Genomic DNA, 16948 nt, shown 5'->3' with positions numbered 1-16948 from the left:
AATATGGAAGTATCATTACCCCTAGCCTTCCACAACCTATAAGGTTGACACCACACCAATTGGAAGAAAAAAGAGCAAAAGGGCTTTGTTATAGTTGTGATAGAAAATACACTAAAGGTCATAAGTGTGCTGAGAAGAAATTATTCTACATTTATTGTGAAGAGGAAGAAGAAAAAGAGCAAGAAAGGTCAAAAGAAGAGGATATACTCCAGGAACAAAGCCTAGATAAAGAAGGAATGAATCTGACCATATCTTGTAACGCATTGGCTGGAATTACCACTCCTCAAACCATCAAGATAGAAGGACAAATCAAGAAGAAAAAGGTAATAGTGTTGATTGATTAAGGAAGTACCCACAATTTTATTTATTGTAAGATAGCAAAAGAATTGAATTGCTTCCTATATATAGCACCAAAGTGTCAAGTGATGGTTGCAAATGGAGGAATGATAAATTGCTCTAGAAAGTGCCATAATATCAAGATATCCATGGGAGAATATGTATTGACTATCCCAATGCTTTCCATTCCAATGGGAGGTGATGATGTTGTACTAGGAGTCCAATGGCTACAATCGTTGGGTACAATAGCTTTACTTTTCAAGAACTTTTCATGAAATTTTCTGTGGAAGGAAAGGAAGTTCACTTAAGGGGTATTGTAGGGAAACCAAGAAAGATAATTAGCTCTAACAGTATCACAAAGCTTCTAAAAAAGGAAAAAAGAGGTGTAATTGCACAATTATGTTCACTAGATGTTTCCACATCGAAATCATCTCTTTCTGTAGATCTCCAAAAAGCCTTGGACAATCATTCCAAGGTATTTGAGACTCCGAAAGGTCTCCCACCTATTCGTGATCATGATCATGCTATTCATCTTATTCCAAGAAGTGTTCCTCCAAACATCAGGCCGTACAGATATCCCTATGCCCAAAAGAGTGAAATTGAACGTATGGTTGCAGAAATGCTAGAGGCAGGTATAATTCTACCTAGTCAAAGTTCTTTCTCTGCTCTAGTAGTATTGGTGCACAAGAAGGATGGGTCATGGCGCGTGTGTCCAGATTAGAGGGAGCTCAACAAGCTCACTATTAAAGATAAGTTTCCCATTCCTATCATTGATGAATTACTGGATGTATTGCATGGACCAATTTACTTCACCAAGTTGGATCTTCATTCAGGATATGATCAAATCAGAATGAATACTGAAGACATTCGGAAAACAACATTTAGAACTCATGAGGATCATTATGAATTTTTGGTCATGTCTTTTGTCCTTACTAATGCACCTTCTACATTTCAAGGTTTGATGAATTCCATTTTAAAACCCTTCCTTAGAAAATTTGTGTTAGTATTTTTTGATGATATACTAATCTACAACAAGTCTTGGAAGGGTCATGTTGAACATGTTGATAGGGCACTACAACTGTTGGAGGAGAAACAATTATATGCAAAAAGATCCAAGTGTTTTTTTGGAGTATAAGATGTGGAATATCTGGGTCATATTGTATCTCATGAAGGAGTTAAGGTAGACTCTAGCAAAATTAAAGCCATTAAGGAATGGAAAATCCCCACATCCATAAAGCATCTGTGAGGATTTATCGGGTTGACAGGGTATTATCACAATTTTGTTAAGAATTATGGGAGAATAGGAGCACCTCTAACAACATTATTGAAGAAAGATTCATTTTCATGGACTCCAGAAGCAACAAAGGCCTCAAACATCTTAAAGAGGAAATGTGCTAAGCACCGGTCTTAGCTACACCGGACTTCACAAAAACCTTTATTGTGGAATGTGATGCTTCAAGAAATGGAATTGGTGCTGTTTTAATGCAAGATGAAAGACCCATTGCTTTTGAAAGTCGTCCAATCAAGGGAATTTTTTTACAAAAAGCTATTTATGAGAAGGAAATGTTGGCAATACTACATGCACTTAAGAAATGTTGACCCTACCTAATGGGAAGACACTTCAAGGTAAAAACGGATCATGATAGCCTTAAATACTTTTTAGAACAAATATTATCCTCTGAAGAGAAACAAAAGTGGGTCACAAAGATGTTGGGTTATGACTTTGAAATTATCTAAAAAAAAGGGAAGCAAAATGTGGTGGCAGATGCACTCTCAAGAAAGGATGACGATGTGGAAGCATTATTGTGCCATTTCTATTATCTAACCAGATTGGATAAACGAAGCAAGGAAAGAATGGAAGAATGATGAAGAAGTGTGGGAACTTATTCGAAAGTTACAACAAGATTCCAGTACATCTGATACATTTAGCTGGAAAAATGATTCGTTATGGTACAAAGATCACTTATACCTCTGTAAGAATTCCCAACTCAAACAAAAGATTCTTATGGAATTGCACACTTCTCCCTTAGGAGGCCACTTAGGATTTTTAAAAGCTTACCACAGGGTTAAGAAGGATTTTTTTTGGGATGGCCTTAAATCGGATATTCAAAAGTTTTTGGTGGAATGTTTGGTTTGACAACAAAATAAAGTTGAAACAATTAAGATCTCAGGTCTATTACAACCTTTATCCATTCCAAGCCAACGTTGGGAGGAGGTTTCAATGGATTTTATCACAGGTTTACCCAAGTCCGAGGGAAAGAGTGTCATCATGGTGGTAGTTGACAGACTTACCAAGTATGCACACTTTTATGCATTATCACATCCATTTAAAGCCAGTATAGTTTCTACTGCATTTATGGAAACAATTCGAAAGCTACATGGAAACCCAAGGATTATTGTAAGTGACAAATCCCATTTTCACTGGAAATTTTTGGACATAATTATTTTCTTGTCTTGGTACTCAGTTAGTTCATAGCTCATCTTATCATCCTCAATCTGATGGGCAAACTGAGATGGTAAACAAATGTTTGGAAGGATATCTTCGCTGCTTTGTATCTGATAAATAGACACAATGGGTCGAATGGTTACCTCTGGCTGAATGGTGGTATAACACTTCCTTCCATACAGCAACAAAAATGACCCCATTTATGGCACTTTATGGATATCAGCCACCATCCATCACATCATATTTAAGAGAAAATTCTAAGGTTCAAGTAGTCGAACATCACATCGAACATCAACAACAAGTCCTCCAACTCTTAAAGGATAACCTCATGTTGGCACAGAATAGAATGAAACAACAGGCAGATCAACATCGCAGCGAAAGAAGTTTTGGTGTAGGTGATTGGGTATTCCTACGACTACAACCATATAAACAAATGTCCCTCAAGCAAGCTAAGAAGGATAATAAATTATCACCAAAGTATTATGGTCCACACAAGGTGTTGCAAAAGATTGGTACTATGTCATACAAATTGGAGCTTCCTACAGCTTCTCGAGTGCACCCAGTTTTCCATGTTTCATGTTTAAAGAAGGTTATACGTGACAAGTTCCTAGTTCAAACAATATTTCCAGAACTTGACGAGGAAAGAAAAATTATATTGGAACCGGAAGCAGTCACAGAAGCAAGAACTCGACAGCTACGAAATCGATCAATTACGGAATATCATCAAGTGGAAGAACTTATCAGCTGAAGATTCCACATGGGAGGATGAGAATTTTACACAGAAGCATCCAGAACTACTCAAGCGTTGAGGAAAACACTTTTTTGAAGGAGAGGGGCATGTTAGGTCCCTATAATACTAGTGATTACCCCATTACTATTGTAGTTGTATCCCTTATTAATATTGTTGTGCCCCTACTGTCCCCATATTATTATTATTGTGCCCCATAGAATCCCTCTATTGTTATTTTTGTGCCTTTATATTATTATTGTTAGTTCGGTTGGGTTATATTGTGACTCCTTAAACTCCTATATATAGAAAGGAGGTTTTGTCATTTGAATCATCAAAGAATCATTCATTTGTGTAATGTAAAGGAGGTTGCCCCCTCGAAGAGGCTAAATTCTAAGGCGTTAATCTATCTTTTCTATCTTTTTGTGAGCTGGTTTCATAACAAAGAGAAGTCACTCAGCTTGGAATTCATCCTTTGTAATACTCATAAACCTTCATTTTCATGACTGCCATTCCTAAACCTTGTGTCGTCAGTCACATTCCATATCCGAAATCATTACACTTGTTTCGTGTCGTTGATGTGGGATACATCAAGGCCCTCCTCTCACGAGTCGCTTCTTGTTAACATCAGTACATTATCCAAGAAGTTGACTTAGAAACACCTTTATAGTACCTTGAGGCTTGCATACATCAATGGCAGGTTTCTCACTTCTGGTGATAGGTTGACATCACTGGCCTTCGACCAAAAGAATTTGTATGGTGTTCGACATCAAAACATCCATTCACCCCATGGAAAATGTACTGGAGCACCTTGAGGATCATTATCATTATCGGTGATTTCTCTCTTGTCTGTTAAAAACTTACATCATTGGTTGGTAATTAGATGGTGTCTTCCCATGTATTACTTTAGATCACATATTCGCATGGTTAGACTTGTACTTGAGCGAACAATTGAAAGAGATAGAAGACCCGAGATCTAGTTTCATTCATTCGGGCTGTGATTTCAGGAAATGTACCAAATCATCCATACAATGGATGTACATTGATGGTCATCCTATCATGGGTCTCTATCTGTAGATGATTATGTATGTACTTGTAATGAAAGTTTATATGCTGAGCATGGGTATGCCTTCCCTTAGGAATTCATGAGAAAAAATCAAAATATCATGATATTATGTATTGTAATCAATGCAGGTCACCATCCACTTCGGAACGTTCTCATCACATCGTAAAGCATATCACTCAACATTAATATTTTTGACTTTATGCTTTAGGGGGCAGTTGTTACAGATCCATTTGGGCACATCACTCGTGTTTGGTCAATTTAGTGTCCTAAATTGCTCTACATAAATTATCAACTTGGGTATCGTAAACTAATGAAGTGTAGTGCACTATATGTGCTAGATGGCCCTTCCTACTTCAGTGTTTTTGAGTTTTATGTTGTTTTTGGGAGTTTGATATTTTAATTCCTAATGTTCTGCAATGTACTTAACAAAATATTAAATCTACTCCTGCTAAGAGTCTAAAGAGCTAAAAGTTCTTTAAGCCAGATTTGGAAGTAAAGTTTTAACCAAGAAAATGAAAACAAAGTTTCTCTTCCTGCTCTTATTATCGTTCCAAATCATGAACCAAAAGGACTTAAAAATGAAATTGCAACTATCTATTATGAAAACAGAACTAAAAGTGAAATACTGAAAGTGAGATTACTACTACTGATTAGTTTATGGCAGAATAAAAAATTAATGAAAAACTAAAAATGAAAATGCAGCAAAGCTAAATGAAATGCTAAGACTAAAAATGAAATTGCAACTAATCTACTATGGAAACTAAATGAAGTGCTTTGTCACTCTGCTACATAGTTCTGGGAGAACAACCTCCTTGTGATAACATTTTGAGGAATTCAATACTTCATTTCTCTAAGAGAAACTAAAACTGAAAATGAAATTGCAACAAAATTAAATGAAAGACTAAGACTGAAAGTGAAATTGCAACTAGTCTATTATAATGGCTAAATGAACAACATCCTTGTAATAAGATTTTGAGGAACTCCATACTTCATTGTTCTAAGGAAAAGAAAAAAATTGTAGAGAAAGACTCATTTATAAATGAAATATTTCACCACTTAGTTTTAAGATGAACCATCAACTGAAAGGCCTTTTAGAAACATTCACTTACATCATGAGTTACTAAACTAATAAATAAAATGGCATTGATTAGTTTAATTCAAAATCTAAAAACTAATGAACAATAAATGAAATAAATTACTCTACGCTACTGAACTCAACTTCAAAATATTGATGAAGAACCGAAAAGAAATGAAACCAGAAGACTATTCTGAACTGAGATAAACTTGTTTTGCGTTAGTAAGAAGATGACAAAAACTGCATTATGAACAAAGTTAGAAAATGGTTATAAACATCATGGAAAAAACACAGTCAATTTATAATTCAACTATGAAATACAAAAGAAAAATAAAATGTAACTTTAACCAGTGCAGGGGCCCTCTGCAAAGGTCTGGGATTATAAGCACTTAATCAACACTCCAATAATGCTTCAGGTATCCATGAAACAGAGTCTTTATATTAAAAACAGAGAATGAGTTCTTCAAACTACAGAGTGGAAATTTGAACTTAACACATGAGCAAAAAAAATGAACTTGTTCTGCGTTCTTCACACAGGTATTTATAGAGAAATTATACAACTATTTTAAAGAAAGAAATAAGCTACAACAAAACATGTAGGTAGGCAAGTATGCAGGATTCTTGTCCTTGGTTGCTTGGAAACATAAATATACGGTAATGGCTATTGGATTCTGTTTACGCAGGTGGCAGATGAAGTCTGTGGCCTCAGGAAACTACTTCAGATCCCATCACTGAGAAACGTGTACAGAACAGAGTGCTATTTGCCATAGGTTTCTATGTTTGACTTTCCCTTGACTAGAGTCTTCCTTGTTGATATAGGCCAGATGAGTAGGATACAGCCCATGCCCTGATGTTTTCCAAGCTACCCATTTAGTCCTTTTCCCTTCTTGACACCTGGAACTTGCAAAAGCGTGGAAGTAGCTGTGGAACAACCAATTAGCTGCAGAATGTGGTTGCGTTCCACAACTAAAAGACAAAAACTTATTCAAATAGCAAACATAATAGTATAAATTATAAATCACTTAAATATACTCCTTGAGGCAATGTGTAATGGTTTTTGATGATAAGGATGCATTTTTCATGGAAAAACAAAGAAGGAAGGATGAGAAAAGTTACTAAGGGAAAGGTAGTTTTGGAACTCAACATACCCCCACTGCAAGACTATTGCATGTCCCCATGCAATCAAAATTGTGAACTCCCTCCTCCTACTGCATTTGTTCTAAGACTTCAACTAAGACATCCAACCTCTTCTTGCTTTTCTTTGCACCAACTGCCATCCTAGGCTTCCTCGTGAGAAATCTATACTTAAGGTTAATAAGTGCCCTGTTTAGCTTCTTATTCTTCCTTTTTAGTTTTATGTTCTTCTTGTGCCATAAACCCAAGTGAAGCATAGTGTTATCATGGATAATCTTATCCAACTTGTTTTGTTCTTTTAAGGCTTCATTTTCTCTTTGGATATGCCTGTTTAGAACTTCTAGCTCATAGATTTCCTGTTTAAGTGAGCTAGTTAAAGTTTCTTGTGATGTGGCAGGCTGATCAGGATTTGATGAAGTCCCTGAGTCCACTGATGTACTCTTTTTCTCCAATGACTCTATGTAGCCATAAATATGGTGTTGGACTGGATCAATGCCTGGAGAGGCTCTTCTTGGGCTGCTCTCAAAGTTTTGTGGAGGATAATTCTGTGGGCTTTGCTCATATGGAATATTGTCATGGGATTGAGCTGGAGTTTCCTCCTCCAAATCTATGAATTGAGTTTCCTTTGATTTCATTTTCTTCACTTTGCTCGTGAGCCTAGAACTCCTCCTCAAGCTTTGGGAGCCTATGATTTCTTCCTCTATAACTTGTTTTCTCTTTCCTTTCTCTTTATCTTTCTTGACCTATTCTCTGATTTTGATTAGTCTCACAGAAACTAGTTGTTCATCCTCCTTAGATGATGAAGGTTCAGGAATATTCTTGTGGATTTCCTCAACCTTTTCTTTCATTTTTCTCCTTTTCTTTGTCTTCTTTCTGATCTCTCTTAATGTTTCAGAGATTGGCTCTTCTTCATCATTTTTCTGTGCTGAAGTTTCAGGGATGTTTTGAATGGTGAGGCTGGTCTTCCTTCTCCTACTTCTTTTTACAGGACTTCCCTCAGGAAATTCTGGAGCATCTTGGAAGAATTTTTTGACCAAAAATTTCTCCCATGCATCCCCTACACTTCTTAAGTGAAATTCAACTAAAATTTTTACTAGTCCATGGTGATAAAGAGTGGTTTCTATTACTTCAACTTTCTTCTGAGCATTAGTGGCCATTCTTCTCAAACTATTCAACAGGAAAAATGGGAGATTGAGGGTTCCATCTTCTAGAAAATTCATTAACATTCGTATGTGATATACATACATGGAAGCAAAACTCCCTTCACATGTAATAATCTTTTGCAAAATAAATAACATGCTACTCCATTTGCTTTTAAGTGTAGAGATTGGAATCCCTTTCCTAAAAACTGAAGTGTCCAAACATGGATTTTTGAGAATGATCTTCTAGGATTCATCATGAAACTCTTTGTTCTTGAACCACCTCTTTCCTAGCCTTGGTATTTTGGTTTCTTCAACAATAAAATACTCCATAACTGCAAATTTTATGTCACCTATTTCCACGTCCATTCCATCGAATGATCTGGCAAAGGATTTGGTGATTTATTTATGGTAACCGTTGCATTTTTCAATGAAACTCAACCAACCAACCTTCTGTAACATTCCTTTCAGCTGAGTATAACCCTCCATGTACTTCACCCCTGTGGGTTCAGTTCTGACGATGAGCCCCATGACCTTTGTTCTCTGCTATTCTTCAAAATTCCCTTGACTGTTTGAGAAATGGAGCAACTGTGTAAAGAGGACTATGTATATGGCAGTGGAACAACTGGTATATAGAAACAAAAATAATTATGGATATGGGGACAGAATGACAGAATATATGGAAGTAAAACGACTATGAGTATGAGATAAAATGACTTTACATACAGGGTATACGAAAACAGAGTAGCTGTATGCATAAAATGTGTGGAAATAGAGTGTGCACAATGTATATGAAAACGGAGTGGTTGTGTACGTAAACTGTGTGAAAAATAGAGTGACTGTTATAAACAGAGAATACGAAAACAGAGTGACTGTGTGCACATGTTATTAGAGTGTTTGTATGCACAAAATATATGAAAACAGAGTGATTGTATGCATAACAAGCCTTCGGAAGTATAAGAGAAAAACTTGGTGTAATAAATGAACAATTAGGGTTTTTGAAGAGTCATATTCAAATAGGTTATGTCATGAATCTAACCATTTAACAGGTGTGTTGGAGAAGTCCAGTTAAGTACGAGTCATTGAGTTTAAAATGAAAATTGCATCATTAGACCGTTAGGCATTAAAGATGGAAGGTGTGAGAGAATCATCATGGTAGTCAAATCTCATAATGATAAATCAAGGAGTCTTGTGATTATACAAGTTATACAAACTTATGTTTTTGTATTTCTCTTTGAAACAATTTTTTGTTTTTACCTTTAGAACCATACCTTCCACTTGTTAATTTCTTGTTGTTTGCTTCCACAGTTGCTTAGAGGTGATTGGTCTTCAAAGTTGTTCTCTCCTCAATTAACTGCATATGAGATATTATTATGAATTGGCCTCAAACTGTTGCTGTAGAATCAGATTGGCTGCAGAACAGGACTAGCTATGGAATGGGAATAGCTGCAGAATGTGGAAAAAGCTGGAGAATGTAAAACAGAGAGTAAAATATGGCTTATCAATGAATGGAATGGAAATGGCTGTATGAGGGAAAATATGAAAAGATGATAAATGAAAAATGGAGATGGAAGAAATGATAGAGAGGAAACATTTATTGGTGGAATATGGTAGTGGAATGAAGTGAAACTTTGCAGAAGTAAAACAGAGTGAAAATGAGATAATACATTGAATTTTTCAGAATGCAAAGTGAGTCACCATTTTTTTTTCATCAAAGGAAATGGAAAATATACGGTGTCAAAAGCTTCTAATTTTCACCCTGTATTTTCTGTATAAGCATGCCAATCAGTGATTGGTTTTCAACCTTATACATTTTACTTATATTTATTTATTATTTTTAAGATAGTAAAAACAAAGACTAATTTGGTGGAGAAGAAGGATTCTTCTTCACCAACTTCATTTTAGAATTGTTCTGAAAGATCTTGATGAGCTCCTCCTTTGAGATTGGTTTTTGATAAGTTTTCAATCTATGACCATTTACAAGGAGAGGAGTTTGACTTTAATCTATTGTTCTGATCCTTACTTCTCCATTATTGAAAACTTTTTGAATCTCATATGGCCCAAGCTAATGAGTTTGAAACTTCCCTTGAAAATCTTTAAACTTTGAATCAAATAACAGTGCCCAATCTCCCTCTTGAAATTTCTTGTCCCTTATGTACTTGTCATGCCACTTAGCCCTCTGTTTCTGAACTATACCAGTCCTTTGAACAACCTCTTGTCTGATTCCATCAAGTTCATTCAATTGCTCCAGTCTATGCTTTTGAGCTTATGATAAATCCATCCCCAACTGGACTGCCATCTTGAAAGTTTTGACTTGGAACTCTATGGGGAACAGGACTTGCTTCCCATAAACAAGTTCATACTGTGTATGCCCTGTTGTGTTCCTCCATGTAGTTCTATAGGCCCATAAGGCTTTTGGAAGCCTTTCTGCCCAATCTTTTCTATGTAGACGCTTAGTCTTGGTGAGGATTGCTTCAATCACTTTATTTGTAGACTCCACTTGACCATTTTCTTGTGGATGATAGGGAGTAGATTTCGTATGCTTGATTTTTTACTCCTCCATAATCCTCTCCATCATGTTGGATGTGAATTAAGATCCCTAATCTGTCACAATTTCTCTTGGAACAACAAAGCAAGTGAAAATATCCTCAAAAAGAAAACTAATAGCAAAAATAAATGCTTTGGCTTCTACCCATTTGGTGACATAATCAGTGCATACCAAAATATACTTTTTCTGCTTGGATGGAGGATTAATAGGTCCACTAAAGTCTAAAGCCCATTTTTCAAAGGGTTCGATAAGTACCTAAGGTTGTAATGGCATTTCATTTGAGGGAGAATGTTTTTGTACCCTTTGGCAGCTGTCGCACCTTCTGACATATTCTTTCGCATCTTTGAAAATGGATGGCCAATAATATCCTAAAGAAAGGATTTTATAGGCTGTCCTCTTGTCAGCAAAGTGTCCACCACACGGCTCATCATGACGTGCTTTAAGAATATCAGGCATCTCATCTTCCCTGACACACCTTTTGATCATAAGATATACTGTTTTATACAATTCGTTAGTGATCCATGCATATCTTGCACTATCTTGAATAATCTTTCTTTTCTTTGTAGGAAATAAATGTGAAGGTAACTTCCCTGTAACCAAGTAGTTAGAAATATCTACAAACCAAGGATTTTGAGTAGTTACTGCAAAGAGATATTCATCAGGAAACTTATCCTCAACCGGAGAGTCTTCTTTGATATTCTGAATCCTCGACAAGAAATCAACAACTGTGTTTTGTTTTCCAGGTCTATCTAGCACAGTAATGTTGAATTCTTGCAAATGTAAAAGCCATCTTGTAACTATTCCATTAGTAATAGGTTTTTTCATCAAATATCTAATGGCAGAGTGATCTATATGAAAAAAGGTTTCATAGCCTGTTATATAGTGTCTGAACTTGTTAATTGCATGAACAAAAACTAAGAATTCTTTTTCAGTCATAGTATAATTCAATTTAGTGGGAGTCAATTTTTTATTTATGTAATAAATGGCATAAGGAATCAATTCTTTTTGTCCGAATACAACTCCCAGAGTTGTATCTGAAGCATCTGTAGAAATATGGAAATGAAGTTTCCAATTTGGTCCTCTTAAGATAGGTGCTTCAGATATTTTTGCTTTAAATGTTTCAAAAGCTAGTTGGCAATCAGGATACCACTTGAATTCACAATCTTTTGTAAGCAATTTGAAGAGTGGAGATGCTATTTTAGCGAAGTTTTCTATAAATCTTCTATAATATCCTGTAAATCCTATAAAACGTCTAACATCCCTTTGGAAATTTGGAATTGATAACTTAGAGATGACTTCAACTTTAGATTTGTCAACTTTAATCCCCTCTCTTGAAATGTGATGTCCTAAAACAATACCTTCTGTAAACATCATAAATCATTTTTCACGACTTAGTAAAAGGTTTGTTTCTTTACATCTTTTGAGGACTTTTTCCAAATTTTCCAAAGCTTCTTCAAATGTGTTACCATATACTGTAAAATCATCCATAAATACCTCTACACAATCACGTATTAGATCAGAAAAAATTCCTAGTACTACTCTTTGGAATGTTGCAGGTGCATTACATAACCCAAAAGGAAGCACTCGGTAGGCAAAAGTTCCCCATGGATAAGTAAATGTGGTTTTATCCTAAACCTCAGGTGCTATTTGAATTTGATTATAACCACTAAAACCAACCGAGAATGAGAAATACTTTTTACTTGCTAATGTATCTAACACTTGATCTATAAAGGGCAAAGAAAACTGATCTTTCAAGGTTGCTTTATCCAATTCTCGGTAATCAATGCACACCCTCCATTTACCATTCTTTTTAGGGACAATTACCAAAGGAGAAACCCATTGGCTATTTGAAATTGGGTAAATGAAATTTTCCTACCCCTCTATCAATTTGTAATCTCTTAAGAAAAGGAGGTGTAGAAGTAGATGGTGGTTGCTCAATGATAAGAGTTGTGTTTATTGATTCTTTTTGTTTTTCTTTTTCAATGTTTTGGTTTTGGAGGGATGTTCCCTCAAAACTTTTATTGACTTTCGGACAATCCTCTTCAGAAGTGTCTTGTTCTTGAATGACTATACAAGGTTTTTCCTTTTCTAATATCCTACCAGATCTAAGCTGAACATCATTAAGATCTAGAGGAGTAATCATGTAAGTTGGAAATTGTTGTCCTTATACCATGTAAGCATTCTGAGGGTTTTTATTATTGGGGTTTGGCATTGGTTGGGTAGGTAATTGATTTGGTTTTTGTTGAAATTCAAGTAAGAGTTGATGATTTTGACGTTGTTGTGGAAATGGCAATGAAAGTTGAGGGTTTTTATTTGGAAACTGTGCTTGTTGATTTTGCTGCTGATTTTGTGAGGGAGGATAGCTCTGATAAGATGGAGGATATTTATAATATTGAGCATATCTCCCATAAGGATATTGTACCCCTTGTGCCCATGGTTGAGATTGATACTGAGATTGCGGTTGAGGCCAAGGTTGCTGCCAAGAATTCCAATTTGGTGGGGGCTAAAAATACATTGGATTGTTAAATACTTGATTTTGTGGCCCCTGCCAAGGTCCTCTTGCAACAAAACAAAGAGGTCCTACGGGATTTTGGACTATTTCTTCTTGAAAGACAGCCTTAAGACCTGGGATTGAGGAACAACCCTTGGTCTCATGACTTTCTGAACAAATCATACAAGTTTCTACAATCTTTGCATCTAAAGGGAATTCCCTTAGAGCATGTTTCTTTCTGCATTTTTGGCAAAAGATGGCTAAAGTATCAACCTCTGTTTTCTGCTTGTTTTGAATTTTAAGGGTGTCTAGTTTCTCACTAAGGCTCCCTAAAATGTCAGTTTTAAACTCATCAAGCATATTGCCAATTTCTGCCCTACTTACAGATCCAGTTGTAGATTTGTTTGCTCTAACAAGAGAAGGATCTCTTGGCCCTTTCTGGTTTTAGATTTCCCTCTTGAGAGATGAACACATAGTTTTGCTATGTCACTCAATGGAAGTTGAGAGATATCTCCCTTCCCCATCATGTTAAGGATATCTATCCATTCATCTCTAATGTCCTTTAACAAAAGAGCTTTCAAAGTTTCTTCATCTAAATTGTTCATTTTTGCTCTTTCCAAATTATAGTTGAATCTTTCAAGCAAATCCTCTAAGTTTTCATCTTCTTTTTGCATCATTTTGAACACCTCATCTTTATGATTGGTAGGCATACAATAATCCAAGTATCTATCCAAAAATGCCATTTTCATGTCATTCCAAGTTCTAATGGATTGAGCGACTAACCCCATAAACCATTTCAAAGCATCCCCTTTTAGTGTTGAGGGAAACAATTTGAGTTTTTGATAGTCTTCTAGATAGTCATAGGTTATGCACAAGACTTCAAATTCAAACAAAAATGTTTTAGGATCCTCACTTCTAAACCCATAAAAGTTTGGGAGGACAGATGGTGAAATGTTTTTCATTGTGGTATGTGTTTCCTCATCCACTATAGGGAATCAAAATGAGTTATTTACTTCCCTATTTCATCTGCCTCCTCCATTATGACCTCTACCTCCTCCATTGTTTCCTCAACCTCTCCCTCTACCCCCTCCTCCAAACAGTGCGAATTCTCCATCTTGTTCTTCTTCTACCATTATAGTTTCCTCAGAGTTAGTATAGGGCTCAATCTTCAAGGTTATTCCCTCTTCCTCTAGTTCTTCTATCAATGGGATATGAGAGGGAGTTCCTACTTTTTCTTCCTCACCGGGTATTCCTAGTTCTTCAACTACAATAGGCTCCCCTATGGAGGTGAAAAAGGTCTTCTCTCCTAGGATTGTTTTGGTGGATGATGTAGGAGAATCTTCTGATTGAATTTATTCCCCTTGAATTCCAAGAATCCTATGGCTGGGAGTATGAGTCTGGGATGGAGGTGTGTCTTTTCTAACTCTTGGTGGAGTAGGTGGAGTTGTAGGAATCGAACTTCTACCCCTAGCTATAAATCTACCCCTAGAGTCTCTTTCTCTATGCATGTCATTGTTTTGTTTTGTTGTTTTTGTGTTTTTTTTATGAATGTAAGAGATAAGGCTACTTAGTTACACTTCCCCAGCAACGGCGCCAAAATGTTTGGTCAATATAGTGTCCTAAATTGCTCTACATAAATGATCAATCCGGGTATCGTAAACTGATGAAGTGTAGTGCACGATATGTGCTAGATGGCCCTTCCTACTTCTGTGTTTTTGAGTTTTATGTTGTTTTTGGGGATTTGATCTTTTAACTCCTAATGTTTTGCAATGTACTTAAGAAAATCTTAAATCTACTTCTGCTAAGAATCTAAAGAGCTAAAAGTGTTTTAAGCCAGATTTGGAAGTAAATTTTTAACCAAGAAAATGAAAATAGAGTTTCTCTTCCTGCTCTTATTATCATTCCAAATAATGAACCAAAAGGACTTAAAAATGAAATTGAAACTATCTATTATGAAAACAGAACTGAAAATGAAATACTGAAAGTGAGATTACAACAACTGATTAGTTTATGGTAGAATCAAATCTTAATGAAAAAACGAAAATGAAATTGCAGCAAAGCTAAATGAAATACCAAGACTGAAAATGAAATGGCAACTAATCTACTATGGAAACTAAATGAAGTGCTTTGTCACTCTGCTACACAATTTTTGGAGAACAACCTCCTTGTGATAACATTTTGAGGAATTCAATACTTCATTGTTCTAAGAGAAACTAAACTGAAAATGAAATTGCAACAAAATTAAATGAAAGACTAAGACTGAAAGTGAGATTGCAACTAGTCTATTATAACAGCTAAATGAAGTGCTTTGTCACTCTGCTAGACAAGGGAGAACAACCTCCTTGTGATAACATTTGAGGAACTCCATACCTCATTGTTCTAAGGAAAAGAAAAAAAATGCAGAGAAAGACTCATATATAAATGAAATATTTCACCACTTAGTTTTAAGATGAACCATCAACTGAAAGGCCTTTTAGAAACATTCATTTACATCATGAGTTACTAAACTAACAAATAAAATAGCATTGATTAGTTTAATTCAAAATCTAAAAACTAATGAATAGCAAATGAAATAAATTACTCTATGCTACCGAACTAAACTTCAAACTACTGATGAAGAACTGAAAAGAAATTAAACCAAAAGACTATTCTGAACTGACATAAAATTGTTCTGCGTTAGTAAGAAGATGACAAAAACTGCATTATGAACAAAGTTAGAAAATGGTTATAAACATCATGGAAAAAACACAGTAAATTTACAATTCAACTATGAAAGACAAAACAAAATTAAAATGTAACCTTAACCAGTGCAGGGGCCCTCTGTAAAGGTCTCGGATTATAAGCACTTAATCAACACTCCAACAACACTTTTGGTATCCATTGAACACAGTCTCTATTTTAAAAACAGAGAATGAGTTCTTCAAACTACAGAGTGGAAATCTGAACTTAACACATGAGCAAAAATACTGAACGTTTTCTGCGTTCTTCACACAAGTATTTATAAAGAAATTATACAACTATTTCAAAGAGAGAAATAAGCTATACCAAAACACGTAGGCAGACAAGTATGCAGAATTCTTGTCCTTGGTTGCTTGGAAACATAAATCTACAGTAATGGCTGTTGGATTCTATTTTCACAGGTGGAAGATGAAGTCTGTGGCCTCAGGAAACTGCTTCAGATCCCATCACTGAGAAACGTGTACAGAACAGAGTCGTGTTTGCCATAGGTTTCTATATTTGACTTCCCTTTGACCAGAGTCTTCCTCATCGATCTAGGGCAGATGAATAGGATACAGTCCATGCCCTGATGTTTTCCAAGCTACCCATGTAGTCCTTTTCCCATCTTGACACTTGGAACCTGCAAAATCGTGGCAGTAGCTGCAGAATAGCCGATTAGCTGCAGAATGTGGCTGTGTTTTGTAGCTAAAAGACAAAAACTTATTCAAATAGAAAACATAATAGTATAACCTGTAAATCATTGAAATATACTCCTTGAGGAAATGTGTAATGGTTTTTGATGATAAGGATGCATTTTTCATGGAAAAAAAAAGAAGGAAGGATGAGAAAAATTGCTAAGGGAAAGGTAGTTTTGGAACTCAACAACTCCCATCATCTAGATCAGTACTACTAGGGCTCATCAAACGCTAATTCAATAGCTACATGCCCTAGATAAGTCAACACTTTGAATGCCTCCTTCCTTCACAGTTTCATGGATTGAAGACATCTTGAAATGACTCCTTGAAGGACCAGCGTAGGTAGGCCCATGCAAGGGTGCTCTGCAGAGAACTTAGGCCCACTTTGACCTGTGTTGGCGAGATTGAGTGAAATCTTCATAGGGTTCTAGAATATTCTTATATTTTAGAGCATTCTAGAAGATTCCCACTATTATCATCTCCTATGATCTCGAAAATGGATAGGGAATGAGTTATGTAACCTCCTATCCTCTCATCCCTTCCTCCATGGAGAATAAAACTAAGTTTGGAAGG

The sequence above is a fragment of the Pinus tabuliformis genome, chromosome X (assembly GCF_031772625.1).
Source record: "Pinus tabuliformis cultivar Carrire ecotype Pingquan chromosome X, CPIR1, whole genome shotgun sequence".
In the NCBI taxonomy this organism is placed as follows: domain Eukaryota; kingdom Viridiplantae; phylum Streptophyta; class Pinopsida; order Pinales; family Pinaceae; genus Pinus; species Pinus tabuliformis.
Note: the sequence above shows the minus strand (reverse complement) of the source record.